Here is a 14460-nt window from a genome sequence, read left to right as displayed (position 1 = left end):
AAGAACTTAACTGGCCTGCACAGCCCTGACCTCAATCCCATCAACCACCTTTGGAACGTCGACTGTGAGCCAGGCCTTATTGCCCAACATCAATGGCCGACCGCACTAATGCTCTTGTGGCTGAAAGGAAGCAAGTCCCCGCAGCAATGTTCCAACATCTAGTGGAAATCCTTCCTAGAATAGTGGAGGCTGTTATAGCAGCAAAAGGGGGGGACGAACTCCATATTAATGCCCATGATTTTGGAATGAGATGTTCGAACGAGCAGGGGTCCACATACTTTTGGTCATGTAGTGTATGTTTAGAAGGTCCAATATACCAGATTCTGAACAGGGAGAAGTTCTAGTGGCCACCTTCTCGCCCTGATCACGTCTGATAAGCCCCCCTCCACATCCTCAGAATAGCACCCAGAAAGAGGGTCCACCATAACCCCTTTCTCTTTGCTTTCACCCTTTAACGCAAGCATCCGAATCATCCGGCCCTCCTGTAAAAATAAACAGCGTATAAATAGGGGATACCAAGAAGGATCCGAATACATTTGGATCCGGTTCAGTTCAGGGAGAGGATGGGAGGAGGAGGGTAGTATTCTGCCTCCTTTAGCTGGTTGGCGCGAGGCCCCAATGACTGTGGTCAGGTTTGAAGGGTATGAGCCTGCATTCCAGTGCCTCTCCTGCCGTCACGAACACACCACAAGGCCCAACGCAGCATTTCAGCTCTTAATGGTGGATTAAGATGTAAAAACCACCCGATTGGTCCGCTGGCTGTAGGGACTGGTGTTATCACCTGGCGTTGTCACTAGGCAGAACAGGACAGAAGCCCTGGAGACAAGCTTCATATAACACCTGGAACAGGCCCAAAAACTAGGCACTAGATGGGTGGTACTATAACTACATTACATAAGACTTTAAAAAGTATGTATGATCACGATAGTCATAAGTAAGCATTAATGCACAAGATTGTGCATTGTCAGGGAATAACTACACCTCCAGCGGTGTGAGAAGGCACACGGGCCGAAGGACTTCACCCTGAAGGAGTTGTAGCTACAATGTCCTGGTCCATCCATGTTCCAAGGCTATATTCAAGGTGATGATGAGCTAGCTATTGAACGCCAGTCCAGCTAAAAGAGCCCTGCTAGAGACTTGAGGGAGTGCTGCACTGCAGTCCCAGGAATGTGTGGCAGAGTGTCAGGGAATTCCTGTCTTTTAACGCTGTCACTTTGAAGCGAACGCATTTGCACCTGTAGCCCGTGTTTACACTTACCAAAACCTGACCGGCTGGACCGGAGGTGGGATGCTGGACAGTTGGCCGGTCAGCAAGAAGAAATGACATGTTTGAGACTATGGGAACCTTATTACAATGACAGCTATTTTAAAAAGGTTTCTTGAAATGTTTTTTTCCCCTTGAATAATCTGAGAGAAGGAAGTGTTGTCTCCACGCTTTTAGAAAAACCACAACTAGATGCTGCAGATGTTTTTTGATAGATTTATTAAAATGTACAAACAAGAGAAACAGGTGTTCTAGACAGAGCATTATTTATTGAAACGTCTTCTAGACAACTTAGCTTTTTACATTTTATTTGTGTCAAGATTTCAGACTTAAAAAATATTGTGACACACTACATTGGTATGTTTGTGAATGAGTGTGTAGAAAGAGGATAAACTATCCTTTAAAGGAAATAGTTTGCAGTTGTTGCCCATGTCCCACCTCTCCCAGCTGTTTCTCCCTAAAGACATACTTCCTATTACACCTCTCCCAGCTGTTTCTCCCTAAAGACATACTTCCTATTACACCTCTCCCAGCTGTTTCTCCCTAAAGACATATTTCCTATTACACCTCTCCCAGCTGTTTCTCCCTAAAGACATACTTCCTATTACACCTCTCCCAGCTGTTTCTCCCTAAAGACATACTTTCTATTACACCTCTCCCAGCTGTTTCTCCCTAAAGACATACTTCCTATTACACCTCTCCCAGCTGTTTCTCCCTAAAGACATACTTCCTATTACACCTCTCCCAGCTGTTTCTCCCTAAAGACATACTTCCTATTACACCTCTCCCAGCTGTTTCTCCCTAAAGACATACTTCCTATTACACCTCTCCCAGCTGTTTCTCCCTAAAGACATACTTCCTATTACACCTCTCCCAGCTGTTTCTCCCTAAAGACATACTTCCTATTACACCTCTCCCAGCTGTTTCTCCCTAAAGACATACTTTCTATTACACCTCTCCCAGCTGTTTCTTTGTCATAGCGAAGTTATATAACAGTATCACTTTAATTTCCCCTTGATCATGAACCAACACTGCTATCTTCTTAGCTAAATTGTTTATAGACAGAGAAAACATAAATTTAACCAACTAGCCTATATATATGAATTGAAAGAAATACTTTGTTTTCAGGCGTTTCCGATGAATTTCTTCAGTCTAAAGAACACAAAGAAAACAATGTGGAAGTCAGCATGAAGTCATTGGGTCACTTACGATTCAAATGATTCATTTTGTTGTGCAGAACAGTTATTCATCTGTAAAGCACTTAGCTTCAACCTTTGCTAACCCTGCTTTGTAATCGATGGAGCGTCACGATGGGGAGATCAAACTGGGCCACCTTTCAGGGCTTTTTAACTTTCTCCTCAGTTTTCTCCATCTATATTTCTACCTGGCTGGATTTTCCTGGAAAGTTGTGTCCTTAGTCATCCTGTGACACCACTATCCTGGCTCTCGTCAACTGTAACCCCCTGCCATACCTTCTGCTTTGACCATGTTCACGTGGCCTCTGACCTTTGACACCTGTGCTGAAACATCTGTTTGCGGGACAGGATACCGGACATGGGGGGAAAAAAACTATTGAATTGATTTATGATGACCCTTTTATGGATTCTTCGAACCGGTGTATGCCCCCTAGGTGTGAAGACCGTGGAGTTGAGGTGGTTCAACTCCTTAAAAAGCCATTGATGACTTCGACTAGATTAACTTTTAGGTTGACAAAAAGCTGCGTGTACAGATTTCATACATAAAACTCCTACATACCCAAATAAGAATTGAAGGCAGCTAACAGATGCTTATTGGATATCTATGGAGTGGAGTACATCACCAAATCAATGGAAACCGACCATGCTGTAGGAGTGTCTCATCCTCACAGCTCTTATATCCTGCCATTGCACTTTCAAATGTGACCCCCCGGTAATCTCAAATGCATGCAATAAAAAGGAGACCAGGTAACAGAGAACAGCTTTATGTGATTACTAAGAGGCTGATTGCATATTGCAGAGCTTATGTGATTACTAAGGGTCTGATTGCATATTGCAGGACAGGTGAGCTCTCGCACAGCTCTGGCTGGGCTAAACTGAGCTAAAGTTGAGCCATATAGGAACAGATAGGGATCTGTGTGGAGAGAACCCCCAGTTAGGCAGTTACTATAGTGAAGGAGAAACCTAGTCACTGAAAGGCTTGACATTCCACTGGGGATTTAGTGACTCTGGGGGAAATGCTACTAAGGCTAACCTGAATCCAGCGAGAGACTACCACCTCCTCAATCTGGTCTCTGAACAAGAGCTCAAATGCTGGGTTACAAAAGTAGTGATTACAATTTATTAGATTGCTCACATTGTAGTAAGGCCTAGGAGTCAAGTGTTTGAACTGTAGCGGAGGTAAGTTTCCACCTATCATTTTGTTAATGGATAGTAATAGACCAAAACCTCAGCCGGTTTTCAGTCTCATTACCTACAACCTGCATTAACCTGTTTACTACCTTCACCTTTACCCCCCTCTAAAAACAGGTGGAAACTAAGTGAAATCCGAAATCCTTTGTCCTAAACTGACTATATACCTGTTTTATTATTGCTTTATGACATCACAGAGGGAAAGTTTCAAACATGACAATTTATCACCGCTCTTTCCATCTCCTCTGGGCTTTTACAGCGTGCAGTAAAGCAGATCTGGCCTTTTTGAAACGTCCACTCGTCATCACAACGGTCTCCTCTAAACTACCTGTTCCACGCAGTTAATATTCCTACACTGCATGGTAGAATACAATAGAACTGTAATTGTCCATTTTGTCAGAAGACGTTTCCATAAAGACATTTTTGGAAACACTTTGAATGAAAGAGCAATGCATGTGTCTAAGCTAATTACCTACCTATTAGTATGAGCATGTAAAACAGCAAAATAACCAACGAGAGACAATAACTAGGGAAGCAAAACCTCTGATCTGACAGATTAACAACTGAAAGGTTAAGTGCTGAAAAGTTTAATAGCTAATCGTAATATCTTTTAGGTCAAAGCAATGCAGCGATTTACTACATATTTAGTATGCAGTTGTTAATATCAATGGGAAAGCTTGCTGAGGAAGAACACGACCGCAAGTTCATTTAAAGGTACAGTGTTTCTTCTAATAGGTTTATGTGCAATATAAACATAATGCATTACATTAACAACAACAAAAGCCAAATTCATCATAGTGAATATGCACAGCCCTGCGTCAACTCGCATGACTATTTCTCAACTAGTAACATTTCACTATCAAACATCCCCATTTTAAAACCACCATAAACACACATCAAAATGTAGCAATAGTGGCAGAAGTGTAACATACCTAAAGCGTTCATTTAAAGTAAACTGTTCTTACACCTGGAGAGTGGGGAGAAAAGTCCCCCAACTGAGATGACTAACACACTGAAAGACACAGGCATATTAAGCCGTGGTGTGACTCCTCAGTTTGGGCCTGAGGAAGGAATGTTGGAGGTTGGAGCTGATGCTTGAGGCGATACCAGCAGCTGAATGTCCATCTTTCACCAAGTCTCTGATCACAGTAGGCCCAGAGGCCCGGAGAGTAGGTTCGACCCAGGAGGAGTGGACAGGAATGCTAAAACAACCAATTTTGTTGGATGGGGACACCGGCTGAAAATACAACAAGCAGAAGATGGTGACAGGTCTATACATACTATTGAAGTCACAGACAGTATAACATTATGGGGATGGGCATTAAACTGTTATGGCTGCTGCTCCCTCCAAACAGTGTGCCTCCAGGACAGAATCTGACCACATGGGGACTGTCAATGAGATCAGAACGATGACTGGTTTGGTACTATGACGTCAGTCCATCCAGAGATAGTAAGATAGTTTGAAATACCATGCTTTCTCTTGACTGATGTAGAGATTTGGTTATGGCTCATGAGAATAGTAATGCCTTATCAGGAACTAAGACTAAATCCATCCACAGTACTTATTGATTTGTACATAGAAAGGTGACAGTATTTGTGAATGAGTGTGGAGAAGGCATCACCAGGGCCCAGTTATCCATCTAGATTTCACCTATCGGATAGGATTAAATGCATAGAAATAGAATGAATAGAACATAGTAATTATTGACTTGAATTGGGACACCCGTTCTATTAATTTAAATGGTATCCGATTGCCAAAATCCGGCTAGATAACTTTTGAAAAACTGAGCCTAGGGACTCTAGAGGAGCTGAAAGGATCAGCCACTTCCCTAATCCGGCATGCGGACTCAATTCCCCGGAGATTATCTGGATAATCCTGCCCCAGGGGAATTCTGTTCAGTAAACAAAGCCTGACATTAGTTCTGCAGACTACTAGAGACGTTCGACTAACTGCACCTCCCAACTCCCCACAAATGATTTTCTGAACTCTTAGTAGGTACTCAAAGCACTGACTGTTTGTAAAACAACTGGAAGTGACAGATGGTGTTGGTCAGAGGAACTGTAAGGGTTTTGTTCAATGGCTGGATTATTGTCCTTCATTGTTAGTCTAGGATACCAGATTTCAACTTCAGAGTATAGATACGTATAGTATAGATCTGAATTTGATCACCCTGTTGCAGGAGAACTTTCCTGCAATGCATGACATTTAAAAAGGTTTAGTAATTCCACGATGAAATTTCAGACTTGATTTTCCCTTACGAAATATGTATTTACCCCTACAAAAATGTAGATGAATTATAAACCACATTTCCTGTTGCAAACTGTCTCAAATTAAGATCCTACATCTGCAATAGACTGCCCTTTGGCCTGGTCTCCTTTGTAAAGCTCAATGGAACATCCGGATGCAATAATAGAATAGAGTAGTAGCCTCTATCTCTAGGAAAAGTGTCTGGGCAAAGTGGGCATCACAGCATGCTACCAGATCACACACACAATGTCAAGGGCTGCTGCTAGCCGCAATGAAGGTAGGTGCTATTCGGAAAACCCTGTGTCGAACAACTGGCCCCTATTTAGAGAGCTGGGTGATCCCTGATAAGCTAAACTACCAAGGTGTAAATACCATTTCCATATAGCATATCAAATTTATAGCCATATTATTTTATTGCCATTGCCTTTCTATCGTCTGCTTTCCTTTGTTGACAGACCGGTATTATTGTTATTATTATTATTATTATTATTATTATAAAGCGAAGTCAATAATGGTGTGTGTCTTACAGCACTTGGCAACCAGCGGTCTGCTAGCATGGCGGGAATACAAGAGAGAGAAGGGAAAATGTGACAGCTACGGTGGAACTCTTGGGAAGAGTCTAAAATAAAACACTCAAAAAAGGTCAGAGGTCACCGTCCTCTGACATCCATCAAAGATGGGTAAGGTAGAGGGTATGGTGAACAGTGAAATTGTAAAAGTGAGCTCTTAAGAATTATCTTCCTTTACCTGGCTTGTGTGTGTGTGTGGCATCTTTTTATTTTATAGGTGCAATATGCAGAAATCGCTCTCCCATTTCCTGGTTGCTCAAATTCTAATAGTTAGCCTAATTTTAGTTTATGTGACCAAACAAGCAATGTATAGTGTAGATAATCATTATACCATCTAAACCGCTGTGAAATATCTTATGAACATACAAAAAAATATGTTCTGTTTGTAGCTGGTGTATGAAAGAAAGTAAAATTCGCAACAACGAAAGGTAAGAATAGAAATATTGCACCTAGAACATATCTACCACTTCTTAGAGTTGAGAATGACACATTTCTATGTGAATTTTGTCGTGTCCCCCAAACAGTTACATATTGCAGCTTTAAGTGAGTGCAGGTCTAGATGTTCCTCGAGGACAATTCCCTCTAGCTCAACCTCTGCATGGACATGTCTCAGTGACCACTAAAGAATGTGGGTGTGTCTCCTAGGACACAGGGAGTACATCACTCTCCTCCTTGTGTTCAGCGTATACCCTTTAATTAGGTTGCGCTGACCTCTGACCTTTTCATTTAGCTTCCACCGCAAAGGGTCACTGAAGGTCAAGGAACCCAAGCAGGAAGTTGGACCGACCCCACCCAGCGGTTTTGTGATGTGGAGACAAGTTCAGGAAGTGAACATGTGAGATGTGTGTGGTATTATACAAACTAGATCTGACTGATCTCTGGACCAGATAGCAGTGGTAAAAGCACTGCCGATATGACTAATGGGTTGGGGCATGGTTTCAGGTCACATAAAGGAGAGATACTTCCTTTCATAAAGAGAGGCACAGTATAGTGTGTAAAAATATCACGGACCAGGGCTAGCAATAGATACTCAAATCAATGTCTCAATTATAATCCCTTGTATTCTACAGAAAGCTTATGAAGAAGGCTAATCAGTTTACTACGCAACAAGAGTTTGATAGCAATGGAAGGCTATATTTTAGGCGACTATATGAGTATGATTAAACAGCTAAACTATAATTCAAACAGAGTGAGAGAAAAAGAGAGAAAGAGAACAAGAAAGAGACAGTGGTTGGAGGAGGTTGTAGTTCCTCATTGGTTATAGATAGCTCTCAAGCATCTGTTTGACTTGACCCCATTTGTCAAGGTTTCAGCTTCTTCTACAAAGGCAAGCCATGACCACATAATGGGGCTTGCTTTCAAAACAACCTGCCTCTAAATTGTTTGGAAAGCCATGTCCTCTAGCATAGGCTACCCATGAAGGTTGACATGGTGTTAACATTGGTGGAGATCCATAAGAGTCAATGAGCCTAATGGTATCTAAACTAGCTAAGGGGTTATCTGAATTTTGTCTTTGATTGACTTGTATACTTAGGGTTGTTACAGCAAACAACTGCCACTAAATCAACTGGCTGAACTAGCAAATGTCTTTTTCACTCAGTTATTGGATTTTTCACAAGATGAATTTGACACCCAGGATGCTCTGACCTCTGCCACAGAAAGTGATAGTGTTTCAATTGCGAGCAGCTAGCTAGCTACATTCGCTACATTCCACCCACACCAGCAGCTGTGTACGGTACTGTGTGGCAGGGCTGCATCCTACCGTTTAAATATAGTAATGGTTAAATACACTAATGGTTTCACTGAGTGTTGGTAAAAAATTAAAAATTAAAAACAGGAAAAGGGCAAAGGGCTACGACCAGGTCATGACAGATGCAAAGCTAACAGGAAGCCTTGGGTGAGCCAAATGTTTATAATAGATTAATTAGCACCTGTAAGTGGCCCTCTTGTAAATTTACCCTCTTGTATTCTAAACACATTTAGATCGTCCGAAACACGCCTGACCACTAAAGCCAAAGGAAAAGACAGCTGGGTTGCAGTTGTAGGAAGTGTTTCTGTCTACCAAAAAAAGTGAATATACTCCCACATGGAATATTAATTTATTTATTTAACCTTTATTAAACTAGGCAAGTCAGTAAAGAACGAATTATAATTTACAATGACGGCCTACCAAAAGGCACAAGTCCTCCTGCGGGGACAAGGGCTGGGATTAAAAATAAAAATTGGACAAAAACACACATCACGACAAGAGAGAAAACACAGCACTACATAAAGAGAGACCTAAGACAACACAGCACGGTAGCAACACAACATGGAAGCAGGACAAAAGATGGTACAAACATTATTGGCACAGACAACAGCACAAAGGCTAAAGTAGAGACAACAATACATCACACAAAGCAGCCACAACTGTCAGTAAGAGTGTCAAAGATTGAATAAACAGTGCATCGGAAAGCATTCAGACCCCTTAACTTGTTCCACATTTGTTACTTTACAGCCTTATTCTAAAATGGATTACATTTTATCCCCTCATCAATCTACACACAATACCCCATAATGACAAAGAGAAAACAGGTTTTAGAAATGTATTAGGACAATAATTTACTTACATAAGTATTCAGACCCTTCTCTATGAGACTCAAAACTTTGCTCAGGTGCATCCTGTTTCCATTGATCATCCTTTAAAGGTTTCTACAAATTCATTTGAGTCTACCTATAGTAAACTCAATTGATTGGACATGATTTGGAAAGGCACACACCTGTCTATATAAGGTCCCACAGTTGACAGTGCACTTCAGAGCAAAAACCAAGCCATGATGTAGAAGGAATTGTCCGTAGAGCTCTGAGACAGGATTGTGTCGAGGCAGAGATCTGGGGAATGGTACCAGATCTCTTGGTACCAGACGCTTGTTGCGTCATACCTAAGAAGACATGAGGCTGTAATCGCTGCCAAAGGTGCTTCAACAAAGTACAGAGTAAAGGGTCTGCATACTTATGTAAAATGTGATATTTCCGTTATTTGAATTTTTTGCAAACATTTCTAAAAACCTGTTTTTGCTTTGTCATTATGGGGTATTGTGTGTAGATTGATGAGGACAAAAAAACAACTTAATCCATTTTAGAATAAGGCTGTAACGTAACAAAATGTGGAAAAAGTCAAGGGGTCTTTATAATTTCCGAATGCACTGTACATGTACAGTACTAGTCAAAAGTTGACACACCTACACCAACTTTTTCTTTATTCTGACTATTTTCTACATTGTAGAATAATAGTGAAGACATCAAAACTATGAAATAACACATATGGAATCGTGTAGTAACCAGAAAAGTGTTAAAAATATATAATTATTGGCATTCTCTCAACCAGCTTCACCTAGAATGCTTTTCCAACAGTCTAGAAAGAGTTCCCACATATGCTTGCCTAGTTGTTGGCTGCTTTCCCTTCACTCTGCGGTCCAACTCATCCCAAACCATCTCAATTGGGGGTGAGATCGGGTGATTGTGGAGGCCAAGTAATTTGCTGCAGCACTCCGTCACTCTCCTTCTGGTTCAAATAGCCCTTACACAACCTGGAAGTGTGTTGGGTCATTGTCCTGTTGAAAAACAAATGAAAGTCCCACTATGCACAAACCAGATGGGACGGCGTATTGCTGCAGAATGCTGTGGTAGCCTTGCTGGTTAAGTGTGTCTTGAATTCTAAGTAAACCAGAGACGGGGTCACCTGCAAAGCAACCCCCACACCATCGAACCTCCTCCTCCATGCTTCACGGTGGGAACCATATATGCAGAGATCATCCGTTCACCTACTCTACGTCTCACAAAGACACAGCGGATGTAACCAAAAATCTCACATTTTGACAGATTTCCACTGGTATAATGTCCATTGGTTGTGTTTCTTGGCCCAAGCAAATCTCTTCTTATTATTGTTGTCCTTTAGAAGTGGTTTATTTGCAGAAATTTGACCATGAAGGCCTGACTCAAGCAGCCTCCTCTGAACAGTTGATGTTGAGGTGTGTCTGTTACTTGAACTTTGTGAAGCACTTATTTGGGCTGCAATTTCTGAGGCTGGTAACTAATGAACTTATCCTCTGCAGCAGAGGTAACGCTGGGTCTTCCTTTCCTGTGGCGGTCCTCATGAGAGCCAGTTTCATCATAGCGCTTGATGGTTTTTGTGACTGCACTTGAAGAAACTTTCAAAGTTCTTGAAATGTTCCGTATTGACTGACCTTCATGTCTTATGTCTTAAAGTAATGGACTATCGTTTCTCTTTGCTTATTTAAGCGCTTGTTGCCATAATATGGACTTTTACCAAATAGGGCTATATCTGTATACCACCCCTACGTTGTCTGTCACGTTCTGACCTTTATTTCCTTTGTTTTGTATTTATTTTAGTATGGTCAGGGCGTGAGTTGGGTGGGCAGTCTGTTTGTTTTTCTATGTTTTGGGGTATTTCTATGTTTCGGCCTAGTATGGTTCTCAATCAGAGGCAGGTGTCATTAGTTGTCTCTGATTGAGAATCATACTTAGGTAGCCTGGGTTTCACTGTGTGTTTGTGGGTGATTGTTCCTGTCTCTGTGTTTTGCACCAGACAGGGCTGTTTTTGGTTTTCCACGTTTATTGTTTTGTAGTGTCCGTGTTTATCTTTGTTTATTAAACATGAATCAATATAATCACGCTGCGTTTTGGTCCGCCTCTACTTCACCTAAAGAAAACCGTTACATTGTCACAACACAACTAATTGACTCAAAGGCATTAAGAAGAAATTCCACAAATTAACAAGGCACACCTGTTAATTGAAATGCATTCCAGGTGACTACCTCATGGAGGTGGTTGAGAGAATGCCAAGAGTGTGCAAAGCTGTCATCAAGGCAAAGGGTGGCTACTTTGAAGAATCTCAAATATAAAATACATTTTGATTTGTTGAACACTTTGCTGGTTACTACATGATTTCATATGTGTTAATTCATAGTTTTGATGTCTTCACTATTATTCTACAATGTAGAAAATAGCAAAAATAAAGAAAAATCATTGAATGAGTAGGTGTCTGGTCCTGTATATGTCAATAGATCCACTGTTACAATCCGGCCTGGATCAGCACTACAAATAGAGGCAAACAAACAAGGTGTGAGGACTTACAGAGAAATCAACAATCTGTGATGGATGCAGCACAGCAACGTCAAGCACTGGAGGCTGCTGAGGGGAGGACGGCTCAAAAATAATGGCTGGAATGGAGTCAATGGAATGGTATCGAACACGTGGTTTCCATGTGGTTTATACCATTTCAATGACTTCATTCCAGCCATTACTTTGAGTCGTCCTCCCCTCAGCAGCCTCCAGTGACTTCAACGTAGGAGGGGACCCAGGCCAGTGTGTGTGTGTGTGTGAAAGAGTGTTTGCGGAGCCCAGCCAGCATAGGGCATGTCTGAAGGCCTTTAACTCATTATCTGAGCATCAAAGGGAACCTTTACTCTGCATCTCTCAACACACTTGCTGAGTAGAAACACGGAGACAGGGAGGCAATTCAAGACCTTCTGTGTTGCGCTGGTTTAAATAAGTAGGGCACAAGGAATTAAAGAAGGGGTGTACGAAATATTGAGGGTAATGGCTTTACAAAATGAGATGTGGGGTGTCATTTGACAGTGTTGTGTGATAAACAATGACTACGAAGATGCTCATTATGTGGTCTTTCAGTCAGTAATGGAATTTAGGGATTACAAGTTGACATCAGGTCAGGAATTCATGTCAAACCAGATGCATGCATTTCGTGATCAAAGAAATGTGTTTTGACAGAACATTAGCTAACAGTAACATCCAGAGGCTGTATATAACAGTATCACATTAAAAAAACTAGACGCCATTTTGTCATAGGGCTTTTGGGACCCTCGGACAGTTTAAGTACCATCAACACTGAAACCTGACTCCACGCTCTCCACCTTCAAACTTCGGTCACAGGCAGCAGTCAACCACTAACACAAACGTGTGTGTTTTAATCTCATTCAAACACAATAAGTGTTTAATCTCATGGCTATATACTGTAATAACTAGATCATTGTCAGGGTAGAGGACTACTCGTGCTATGTGAGCCACACAATATGACCTAATACTAATCTAATCTAATATAACATTAGAAATATCAGTCTGCAGATACATGCAGCTGTTGTCATACTACACAACCTGAGCTGGTCTATTGTTGAATGATTCTCAGTGTGGAGCCCTGCACAATGTCTAACTCAGTTGGTGAGCAAGGGCAGAGAGTACACTGCTTATTTAATGGTTTGGGGAATCAAGCTTGTCTGAGGCCTGAAGACTTGTGTTAGCTCCCCAAGCGAATGCTTAGGCTTTTAGCTTAGTGGGCTAACATTGTTGTGTTGTGCAGGACACAAGAGGGAAATTTGGGATTAGCTGACACCAGCTGTTTCTGTCCAGTGTGTGTGTGTAAGGGGCCTTTCCAGCCTGCCTTTCCACTAGTCCCTCCCTGTGATAAAACATCAAGCCAGTCAGGTGACATGACAGAGCCCTGTCATCTCCATCACCACATCAAAACCCACACATGCAGGAAACGCCACCCAGCAGCACCCAGCCACTGTTATTACTGAGACCAGGCCCCCTCTCACACTGCCATAGAGCCATTGGGACGTCCAAAATGGTGGTCTCAAACCCCAAAATGGAGGTCTGGTTTCTTTTTTTATTACTGGGGACAGCATTGCCACTACATAAACAAGAAAAATATTTATTTTGGAGCCGATGAATGACAAATATATCTAAGCAAAGTTAGTAGACCTGTTCATAAGCACATGAGATATAATCTGACCCTTGACCTCTGAGTCTTACACAGCCTTGCCCTGTCTTTGAACCTGTGTGTCCAATCACATCGAACGAAAACCCCTCTCGAACAATAAAATAGCCCACACTAATTACTAGCTAGGCTTGTCCACATTTTCTCCACTCTCTCTCTGGACCGAAGGTCTATTCCAGTCAAATTTAAGATAACCCCCGTGAGCTGACGGCATGAAAGCAAACCCGATTAGAAAATAACACAGCCGGCCTAACCAGCTAATTATGCTGTTTCATGAGCTGTCAGGTCATGTCCATTATCTCCCCTGGATGGGGGAGACAAGAGACCTTTCAAGTTCAGGCTTTCCAGCTTGCTCATCACTACCTAAACCAGGTGGAAGGAAGAAAGGACTGGTTGTTTCTTGCTTTTCTCTTTATGTCTCCTTCAAGGTCGATTCATTCTGTTTTCTATGCATGTAAAGCACAAAATAGACCGCTTTTGTTATTGTTTATGAGCAAGGCCCAGCTTGCCTTCCAAGAAGGGCATTTTCTCCTCATGCTAAATGTGAAATCCACCGCTGAAGCAGCTGTATCATCCAGTCATTTCCACTGTATTGGAAATATAGAGTTAATAACTACAATTCAACAGTGAGAATAATAGGCTACAGTCTTAGAAAAAAGGTGCTATCTAGAACCTAAAAGGGTTCTTCGGCTGTCCCCATATAGGACAGGGGTGTCAAACTCATTCCATGGAGGGCCTAGTGTCTGCTGGTTTTTCCTTTCAATTAAGACCTAGACAACCAGGTTGACATTAATTCATCAATTAAGTACAAAGGAGGAGCGAAAATCCTCGGCCCTCCGTGGAATGAGTTTGACACGTGCTATAAGAGAACCCTTTGAAGAACCCTTTTGTGTTCCATGTGGAATGTTTCCACAAAGGGTTTTACATGGAACTCAAAAGGGTTCTACCTGAAAACACAATGAGTTCTACCTGGAACCAAAAAGGGTTCTCCTATGGGGACAGCCAAATAACCCATTTGGAACCCATTTTTTTATGAGTGTAACTACCAAGCCTATCAGTGGGCATACTTGCTTTCCATTGCCGAAATATAAATCATGTCGCTTTAGTTGCCGTGATCCAATACCACTCCCCCAGTGTGAAACTCTAAACCATATCAATAACCTGCTGCTAGAAGGTAGCCCTGGTAGACTCAGCTC

At 41.9% G+C, this 14460-nt stretch overlaps 1 protein-coding gene across 3 annotated transcripts in view; it reads right to left on the bottom strand.

Moving 5' to 3' along the window:
• Window positions 1-1466: 1466 nt before the first annotated feature.
• Window positions 1467-14460, bottom strand: part of LOC115118634 (uncharacterized) — a 31808-nt gene continuing 18814 nt past the window's right edge. For 2 of the 3 annotated variants that reach the window (XM_065024915.1, XM_065024913.1), the window contains exon 10: window positions 1467-4888. The gene's annotated coding sequence lies outside the window, so the exon portion shown is untranslated. The remainder of the gene's footprint in view (window positions 4889-14460) is intronic. The other variant, XM_065024914.1, reaches the window with a different exon arrangement.

Source organism: Oncorhynchus nerka, linkage group LG11 (assembly GCF_034236695.1).
Source record: "Oncorhynchus nerka isolate Pitt River linkage group LG11, Oner_Uvic_2.0, whole genome shotgun sequence".
Lineage (NCBI taxonomy): Eukaryota > Metazoa > Chordata > Actinopteri > Salmoniformes > Salmonidae > Oncorhynchus > Oncorhynchus nerka.
The sequence above is the reverse complement of the archived record's forward strand: the minus strand, read 5'-3'. Positions and strand labels throughout refer to the sequence as shown.